Here is a 10082-nt window from a genome sequence, read left to right on the forward strand (position 1 = left end):
TATATACTTTCATGGCCTCATGATGTGATTGTCAGCAACAATAAGCCTCATATAGACATCAGATATTATACGTTAGAACTTGCGCATGTGTGCACACATTGACCTGGATAGCTGGCAAGCATGTGTGGCCCGGTAAAAATACACACAGCACACCAAATATATTAAAATTGGGTTTAATCTGATATGTTTGATTTTCTTGTAGGGATATAGAAAGAATGGGTGAAGGAAACTCAGAAAACTGTTCCTGAGATTTGATTAACAGACACTAAAAGACTAATACATATAACCTCACCCAAATCACAGTCATCAGTACTAAAGAAAAACTGGTGAGAAGTCTCAGTGCAGTCATATAACCTCAGGCCAATCAAAGGAGGCCAGTTAAAGCATGACGTTTGGGTAAATGCACCAAATCAGACTATAGCCTAGCTTATGCATGGGTAACAGTTACAGCGCAACTGTCCAGAAAATACAGCAGTGGCAATGCTGTAAAAAAAGAACATCAACTTAATATCATGCAGCACTGTGTTAAAAACAGTTTGAAACTCCTCTTACACATAGATACCTACTTTAACACAAAAATAGCCCACTCGTTCCTGTCGGGGTCTCTAACCGTCTCTAGCAGCACCATGAGTAACAGGAAAATCGAACACCATCTGTGGTTTAACACAAAAATACGAACTCATGGTCCACATATGAACTCAAACATCTCAACCATCATATATCAGTCAGCTTGTGCACTTACAAAGTGTATCAGAGGAGGATTGCTGGGTTTTAGTCCTGCCGTGACCCTCATCTCAATGCTCCATCTCAGCTCTGGATATCGTCTTTATCTGATGACATCACACAATGCGCCTATTTCTTAAAGGGACCTTCCGCTTTTTCTAAAACCCGGTACAGGCAGATACATTACTTCCCTCTCGTTACTTGAGACAGACACTCATCACCTGGCTATATTCTCCCCTGCTCAGGAGTCAACGTCCTCGGTGACTTTCAGTGTATACTTAACCCCCCTCACAGCTTCTCTGAAAAGACCTGTAGCCAGACTGACAATCTGCGAAACTATTGCTGGATTGAAGGAATCGGAATCTAATACTGATCTAGGCTGATGGTGCAAGTTTGAATGTTGCCCTGCATTCTGTCTGGTACTTCTACGGGGGACTGGGGTGGGTGCAATTTCTGGTTCGGAATCAGTCTCGACCCCCGGGCCAACAACTTCCCCCTCTGACTGATCATCAAATATCATCTCCCCAGCACTTTGGTCAGTGGCCTCCGGTTCTCCCACTCCACCCTCAAATCACTGGTCCTTCAGCACATGGATCAATGGTGACAAATTCTCCTATCATTTCATCATCTGAACATTCAGAATCTGACACTGATTCTTTAGTAAATACTGACTCAGAAAGCTGCCTGTTTTTGCTCTTCGGAGTTACAGGGACAGGTACTGATCACACGTACATGGTCGTATATCGACTCTGTTCACCCTCTTTGTCAGCCCCCCCTCTACTGATTTAAGGGTATAGGTGGTCCCCTGAACCCCAATCACATGGTATGGGATAGACTGCCAAGCATCCTGTATCTTGTTTCGTCCTTGAGGACAGTTTCTTATATAAACAAACTGACCAATAGCAATCGGTGGGCAATAAACCTTGCCTTCCCGGGATGCAATTCTTTCAGCAGCTTTTTGTTCAGAAAAGTCCTTATCTCGGGCATTTGCCTCTATTAATCTCTTCTGGTGCCCAGCCAACCAGTCATGGTTGATTTCTCCCATGGTCTCTCGCCCTAACAATGCATCCACAGAGACTCAGATTGTTGGTGCACTCGCGTCTAAGACACACTATTTCGAATAATGAACGCATTGTCGAGAGGGGCAGGGGCCAATATGGACGAGAACATTTTATACCCTATTTGGAACGTTTCGTGGCGTATTACAGACCCTCCAGGATTTCGCGATGTTGCGATTTGCAACTTCAATGCAAATTCAACCAACCCCCGCGAATTCAGGGCGGTGTTGCAATTATATCCAATCACCACAACTTTCCCGCAAATTTGACCAATCGTTGGCGTCGTCTTGAGGTGACGTCAACAAACTACCTTCCGCCTTACTTCCAGTGTTGCCAGATTGGGCGGTTTCTCGCCCAGTTGGGGGATTTCAAGTGCATTTTGGCGAGTTTTGGGCTGGAAAACGTCAGCAGTATCTGGCAACGCTGCTTACTTCCTTGTTTCCGTTCAAGAGAAGCAGCATGTGCGAGTCAGTGTTTATGTAGGCTTAAATTCTGTTACTAAGTGTGTTATGTTTACAGTGAAGGACTGTGTGCATTTTACATTATTTTTTTTACTTAATACAAGAAATTAATGGCTGCTAACATTTTTGCCAAAACAGTATTTTATTTTCCATTGTTTAGGCAGCTTCAGCATCATACTGTGAGGGTCTGTTCAATTTTTTTTTCTTCTATGAAGCCTGAGCCATTTATTTTATTAGTTTATTGTTTAATTTAGTCTTCAGGAGAGACTGCCTGCACACAGTACTAGTATTAGTTTTTTTTTTCCTTACATGAAAGCTGAGGCATTTATATGATATTTTAAGGTAACTTCATGTTGTGCTGTGATGTTCTATGCACTTTAACTTTTGAACCAACAGGTTCATTTGGATAAGTAAAGCCTATTTTTCTGCATTTTTGTAGTCCTGGTAATCTTTTATATTGGTAAAGTTGTTTATAGAACCGTTTCTCAGTGTCTTTGTTTTTTTAATCAATAGTTTTTCAGAAATAACTTAATATTTAACATATCACTCATTTTTAATCACAAAAAGAGAAAATCGCAACAATTTCTCGCAACTTTCACTTCCTCCCGCAATGTAATCGCAACAAAAACCTAAAAAAAAAAAAAAAAACCGCAACTTTCATCGCGAGTTTTTGGAACCCCCCCCCCCGCAACATCAGACATTCTAGCCTGCAACAATCACAAAAAAAGGCCCACGAAATCCTGTGGGGACTGCTATTACTTGACTTCATGGTCCCAATATCGAAAATCTTGCACAAATATGCAACTTCCAACATAATTATCTGGATATTCAACAGATTTCAGCATCGGATGAATTTGTTTTGACCGCCGCCATACTGAATATACGTTGGACCCGTTTGTGTATTTACGCCGCCCCGTTTGTAGCATCCCAAGCGAGTAAAATCTGATCCAAGTCTTACGCTAGGTGGCGTCTTACGGTCTATGTACAAATATTCGAAAGAGACAAAACATCTCATCTCATTATCTCTAGCCGCTTTATCCTGTTCTACAGGGTCGCAGGCAAGCTGGAGCCTATCCCAGCTGACTACGGGTGAAAGGTGGGGTACACCCTGGACAAGTCGCCAGGTCATCACAGGGCTGACACATGGACACAGACAACCATTCACACTCACATTCACACCTACGGTCAATTTAGAGTCACCAGTTAACCTAACCTGCATGTCTTTGGACTGTGGGAGAAACCGGAGCACCTGGAGGAAACCCACGCGGACATGGGGAGAACATGCAAACTCCGCACAGAAAGGCCCTTGCTGGCCACGGGGCTCAAACCCGGACCTTCTTGCTGTGAGGCGACAGCGCTAACCACTGCACACCACCGTGCCGCCCACAAGAAAACATGGATAAGAAAAAAAAGGAAAATAGATCTATTTTGTCATTCTTCGGCAGAGAGTACATTCACCTGAAAAAACTGATACCCCTGATGCCCAAGGTAATTAGTCATACTAGATTTACAAATAACTACTGCAACATCAACTACTACAACAGCAACCACTACTACTACTGATACTACCACTGGTGACTACTACTACTATTATAGACCTACACCAAACTGAAAACAAGTTAATAAAATAAATTATAATTCACAAGGAGGAGATAATATAGATGTGATATATAGTGGCCTGTGGTTGAATTCCAAAATATTGCCACTGATTAAACAATATCTCAATATATTTGGTTGAAGCATTGATTTTTGTCATCTACATTGCTTCATACGGCTTCTAATAGCAAAAAAAACAGAATTGAGAAGAAAAAAAAAAAAACAGCCCCTGGGCTTCCCCAGCTGTTCATTGGGCTCGCTTCGCTCACTAGGTTCGCTTCAACTGAAGGATAATCACTGGGCCCCCCATTGTAAAAATGGATCCCTGTTTTTTCCCCAGGAGGGGCCCTGTGGGCCCCTTGACCTGCAAAACAATCTGAGTCTCTGCATCCACAGGCAAATGTGGCTCCACTCCAAACAACAGATAATATGGGGAGTACCCAGTGGTGGAGTGGGGAGTCACATTATATGCATATACAAGTTCAGGCAAACGTTCAGGCCAGCGATGTTTTTTGTCAGGGGGTAGAGTGCGCAACAGCTCATGGAGTGTCCTATTAAATCTCTCACATTGAGCGTTTCCTGTTGGGTGGTGGGGTGTGGTGCGACTCTTCTTTACGCCATACAATTTACAAAGCTCAGGAATTACCTCGCTCTCAAAATTGCATCCCTGATCTGAATGTAGTCGTTCGGGCACACCATATTTCATGAACCACTCTCGTAAGAGGATCCTAGCTGTGGTATTAGCCTTCTGGTCTCACGTTGGGTAAGCTTGCGTGAATTTAGTGAAAACATCCGTAACCACTAACACATTCTCTCTACCATCTGAGGCTGGCTCCAGCACAGTAAAATCTACAGCCACCACCTCCAGTGGTCGGCTTGCAAGGAAGGATTTCATGTGTGGATGAATTTTTGGCTGAAGCATTTTAGTTAAGACACAGCGCTGGCATCTCTTTATCCGCTGCTCAACATCCTCCCAGAGGCCTACCCAAAAACATCTGTCTTAACAGCTGCAACGTTCTTTCAATGCCTTGATGCCCCATGGCATCATGTACATTTTCGAGCACCAGCTTTTTCAGGGAGTCAGGAACCAGCAGCTGGAAGCATTCACCACATCTTTCATCCTCCACCACCCGGTATAATAAGCCATCCCGTTCCCTTATGCGGGTCCAATGCTTAAGCAAGGACTTCACCACTTTAGGCAAACCACCCCTTTCCTTACCACTTGGCTTACGTTTCTGGTCCCAAAAGGTCCTAAATTCTCTCAGAACAGGATCCTGATTCTGAAACACACCCAATTCATCCTTTGAATATCCCGGGAGGGTAGGCGTACTATTCCCTTGAGCTCCACTTACAGCAGAGTTGACCACCTCAGTGGCCCTAATCTGCCTGACCTTACGTCTCTCCATCCCAGTCAAGGCCAAATGCTGTACCTTTGCTGATCACATTACAAATGGCAATGCAGTTGTCATACTCTGCCTCTTCAGGAGTACCCTCTGGCTCCCCTGCTAAGGGCTGCCGAGAGCGAGCATCTGCTGCTGCATTGCAGTGCCCTGGGCGGTACTGCACCTCAAAATCAAAGGCCGCTAACTGTGCCGTCCATCTTTGTTCAACGGCTCCTAGTTTAGCAGTACCTAGGTGACAACGGGTTATTATCGGTTATCACAGTAAACTTGGAACCAAGTAAATAGCCTCTGAATTTCTCTACTATTGCCCACTTGAGGGCTAGGAGTTCTAGTTTCATGCTGCTATAATTTGTCATTTCTCTCAGCATTTCTTAATCTCCTGCTTGCATAAGAAATTACTCTAATCCTTCCATCCTGACACTGCGACAACACAGCTCCTAAGCCAAGTCCACTAGCATCAGTTTCAACAATAAAAGGGGAAGTAAAGTCCACAAATCCAAGCACCGGTGCACTTGTTAACTTATTTTTCAGCACATCAAAGGAATACTAACATTCTGCATTCCATAAGCTGACAAGCATTTGGTTGATTTTGGCAGGTGGCCCTTAGAGCCTCCTATTTTCCGTTTCAAAAAACATTAAATTCCGTTTCAGAGAATGGCTAATTCCGTTTCAATTCCGTTAGACAATTTGTTTCAGTTATATGCTCAAATGACAACTAAATTGGCATTTTTAGATTTTCAACATATAAAATAAGAATTTTGATTCTGAATTATGTAAGTACATGTAATAAATGCATGAAATTTTGTTTCAGGTAACTGGTGTTGGGAGGCATCTGCATGTTTGTTGTTCTTGTGCATCTATCCCTGTAATCCTGCTTTACTGGCCTGCTGTAGTACAACTTCATATAAAAGCTTTAAACTTTCTGTACACAGTCTAATATCTTAATGCACCTTAGAATCAACACTAAATTTCACTTCACTGAAAATGTGTTTCATTTATTTAAGATTGTAGTTAATTAGTGCTGTTAACTTGATTGTTGACTGGCTCCTGCTATTTTCTTTAAAACTTTATACTGTATATTAATATTTTTATGGTAATCCTTACTCTTTATACATGTACATTTAAATAAAACAATCATTTTATCCATGTTTTTCAAACTTTTATTCGTTATGCTTACAATGTTTTTAGTGCAATGACAGGTCTAACAGTGTGCGACGGTGTCCATTTAATGTATACTTTAAATAATTCAAATTATTTAACAGTTAACTATTATTAGTTTAATTTACATTTTGCCTGTAAATTATTCATTTAATAATGCACAAGTCTTCAAACTCTTTACATAGAAAATCATTCTTAGGAACATAACTTCTTATTTAAGAACAAACCATTAAATCATGAAAATAATCAGTTGCTATTACAGTGGTGCTTGAAAGTTTGTGAACCCTTTAGAATTTTCTCTATTTCTGCATAAATATGACCTAAAACATCAGATTTTCACACAAGTCCTAAAAGTAGATAAAGAGAACCCAGTTAAACAAATGAGACAAAAATATTATACTTGGTCATTTATTTATTGAGGAAAATGATCCAATATTACATATCTGTGACTGGCAAAAGTATGTGAACCTCTAGGATTAGCAATTAATTTGAAGGTGAAATTAGAGTCAGGTGTTTTCAATCAGTGGGATGACAATCAGGTGTGAGTGGGCACCGTTTTATTTAAAGAACAGGGATCTATCAAAGTCTGATCTTCACAACACATGTTTGTGGAAGTGTATCTTGGCACGAACAAAGGAGATTTCTGAGGACCTCAGAAAAAGCGTTGTTGATGCTCATCAGACTGGAAAAGGTTACAAAACCACCTCTAAAAGAGTTTGGACTCCACCAATCCACAGTCAGGCGGATTGTGTACAAATGGAGGAAATTCAAGATCATTGTTACCCTCCCCAGGAGTGGTCGACCAACAAAGATCACTCCAAGAACAAGGCGTGTAATAGTCAGCGAGGTCACAAAGGACTCCAGGGTAACTTCTAAGCAACTGAAGGCCTCTCTCACATTGGCTAATGTTAATGTTCATGAGTCCACCATCAGAACACTGAACAACAAATGGTGTGCATGGCAGGGTTGCAAGGAGAAAGCCACTGTTCTCCAAAAAGAGCATTGCTACTTGTCTGCAGTTTGCTAAAGATCATGTGGGCAAGCCAGAAGGCTATTGGAAAAATGTTTTGTGGACGGATGAGACCAAAATACTGTATAATTTTTTGGTTTAAATGAGAAGCGTGATGTTCGGAGAAAGAAAAACATTGCATTCCAGCATAAGAGCCTTATCCCATCTGTGAAACATGGTGGTGGGCCTGTTTTACTGCATCTGGGCCAGGACAGCTTGCCATCATTGATGGAACAATGAATTCTGAATTATACCAGTGAATTCTAGAGGAAAATGTCAGGACATCTGTCCATGAACTGAATCGCAAGAGAAGGTGGGTCATGCAGCAAGACAACGACCCTCAGGCTACGTTTACACTAGACCATATCTGTCTCATTTTCTTCGCGGATGCACTGTCCGTTTACATTAAACCGCCTGGAAACGCCTGGAAATGGGAATCCGCCAGCGTCCACGTATTCAATCCAGATCGTGTCAGCTCCGGTGCTGTGTAAACATTCAAAATACGCGGATACACTGTGCTGAGCTCTAGCTGGCGTCTCATTGGACAACATCACTGTGACATCCACCTTCCTGATTCGCTGGCATTGGTCATGTGACGCGACTGCTGAAAAACGGCGCGGACTTCCACTTTGTATCACCTTTCATTAAAGAGTATAAAAGTATGAAAATACTGCAAATACTGATGCAAATACTGCCCATTGTGTAGTTATGATTGTCTTTAGGCTTGCCATCCTTCCACTTGCAAGTAGTAAGTGATATGCGCTGGGATCACACACACAGCGGCTCAGTCCCGAATCACAGCTTGTGCACTTCACTCGCGCGCTGTGTGAGCTGCGCAGGGCCGGAGTGCGCACCCTCCAGAGGGCACTCGCTGTTCAGGGCGGAGTGATTTGGAGCGCAGGATGCCTGCGGAGCCGAGCGTATCCGTGTATTGGCGTTGCTGTGTGCACGGCTAACGGTTTTAGTGTAAACGCGAATCGTTTTAAGAACGTTAATCTGATGATCCGCTGATTCGACGTAATGTAAACGTAGCCTCAGAACACAAATCATTCTACCAAAGAATGGTTAAAGAAGAAAAGTTAATGTTTTGGAATGGCCAAGTCAAAGTCCTGACCTTAATCCAATGGAAATGTTGTGGAAGGACCTGAAGCGAGCAGTTCATGTGAGGAAACCCACCAACATCCCAGAGTTGAAGCTGTTCTGTATGGAGAAATGGGCTAAAATTCCTCCAAGCTGGTGTGCAGGACTGATCAACAGTTACCAGAAACGTTTAGTTACAGTTATTGCTGCACAAGGGGGTCACACCAGATACTGAAAGCAAAGGTTCACATACTTTTGCCACTCACAGATATGTAATATTGGATCATTTTCCTCAATAAATAAATGACCAAGTACAATATTTTATTGTTTCATTTGTTTAACTGGGTCCTCTTTATCTACTTTTAGGACTTGTGCGAAAATCTGATCATGTTTTAGGTCATATTTATGCAGAAATATAGGAAATTCTAAAGGGTTCACAGACTTTCAAGCACCACTGTATATGTTAAACTGAAAAGCCTTGGTGCAAACTACTAATGGAAATCTGACTGTTCAAAATCTGCCTTCAAGATCACATTATAATACAGCATTAGGAGTTCCTTTGTGCTTGAAAATATTCCGTGGCCACGAGTTAATGCGTGGGAACGAGATCCTATTCCGTGGCCACGACTTGTTTAATGCGTGGGAACGAGATGATTATTAGGTGGCCACGAATTAATAACGCGTGGCCACGAGAAGTGTTAATCATTTCATCACTGAGACTGTTGACTTTCTGGCATCAGTAGCTTCAGCCGCAAATATGGACAAGTTTGATCTGATTTCATTTTACTTTAATCTAGGAATGAAATATAATGATATCCTTAAATCACTTGCAGTTAGACATGGAGTAATTCTGAGCAAGAGGCACCTAATTCGGCTGCTCAAAAAGCACGAGCTCAAACGTAGACAATATGCTGACCTCGGGGAAGTTATAGATTTCATCATACAGGATAAATCCTGTATTTATTGCACAATTGACAGCCACTCAAAAACTGGACATCATCCCATTAGGCAGGAACTTGAATCATCTCGTGGCCATGCGTTATTAATTCGTGGCCACCCAATAATCATGTCGTTCCCACGCATTAAGCAAGTCGTGGCCACGGAATAGGATCTCGTTCCCGCGTGTTATTAACTCGTGGCCACAGAATATTTTTTTTTCCACCCATGTCACCAGAAGGGCTCCGTAGATTCCGTTCCTGAGCACTAATTCCATTTCTGACCCCAATTTCCATCCGTTTTCCGCGATCGTGGAAAATCGGATGCCGTAGGTCCTACATGAAGACACATTTACCAAGTCATGCAGAGGGCCAGCTATATTTGAGAAGCCTTGGACAAACCTCCTGTAGTAACTACAGAAACCCAAAAAAGAACGCAAGCCCTTTAAAGTGGTCGGTACTGGCCACTCTTTCACTGCTGAAATTTTGTTGGGGTCTGTTGCTATTCCTTCGGCTGATATCTGGTGTCCTAGGAATGTCACGTTCTCTTGAAGAAAATGACACTTCTCAATTTTGACCTTGAGGCCTGTCTGTTGCAACCGTTTCAGTACAATGTCCAATCTCTCTAAATGTTCACTGAAAGTTTCCGAAAACAAGTG

The 10082-nt window shown here is 42.3% G+C and overlaps 1 long non-coding RNA gene across 1 annotated transcript in view; it reads right to left on the reverse strand.

Moving 5' to 3' along the window:
• Positions 1–828, reverse strand: part of LOC132874690 (uncharacterized) — a 29584-nt gene extending 28756 nt beyond the window's left edge. The window contains exons 1-2 of the long non-coding RNA XR_009651697.1: positions 743–828; positions 567–653 (exon numbers count right to left, since the gene is read on the reverse strand). This is a non-coding gene — a long non-coding RNA (uncharacterized LOC132874690). The remainder of the gene's footprint in view (positions 1–566; positions 654–742) is intronic.
• Positions 829–10082: the final 9254 nt, after the last annotated feature.

Source organism: Neoarius graeffei, chromosome 26 (genome assembly GCF_027579695.1).
Source record: "Neoarius graeffei isolate fNeoGra1 chromosome 26, fNeoGra1.pri, whole genome shotgun sequence".
In the NCBI taxonomy this organism is placed as follows: Eukaryota; Metazoa; Chordata; class Actinopteri; order Siluriformes; family Ariidae; genus Neoarius; species Neoarius graeffei.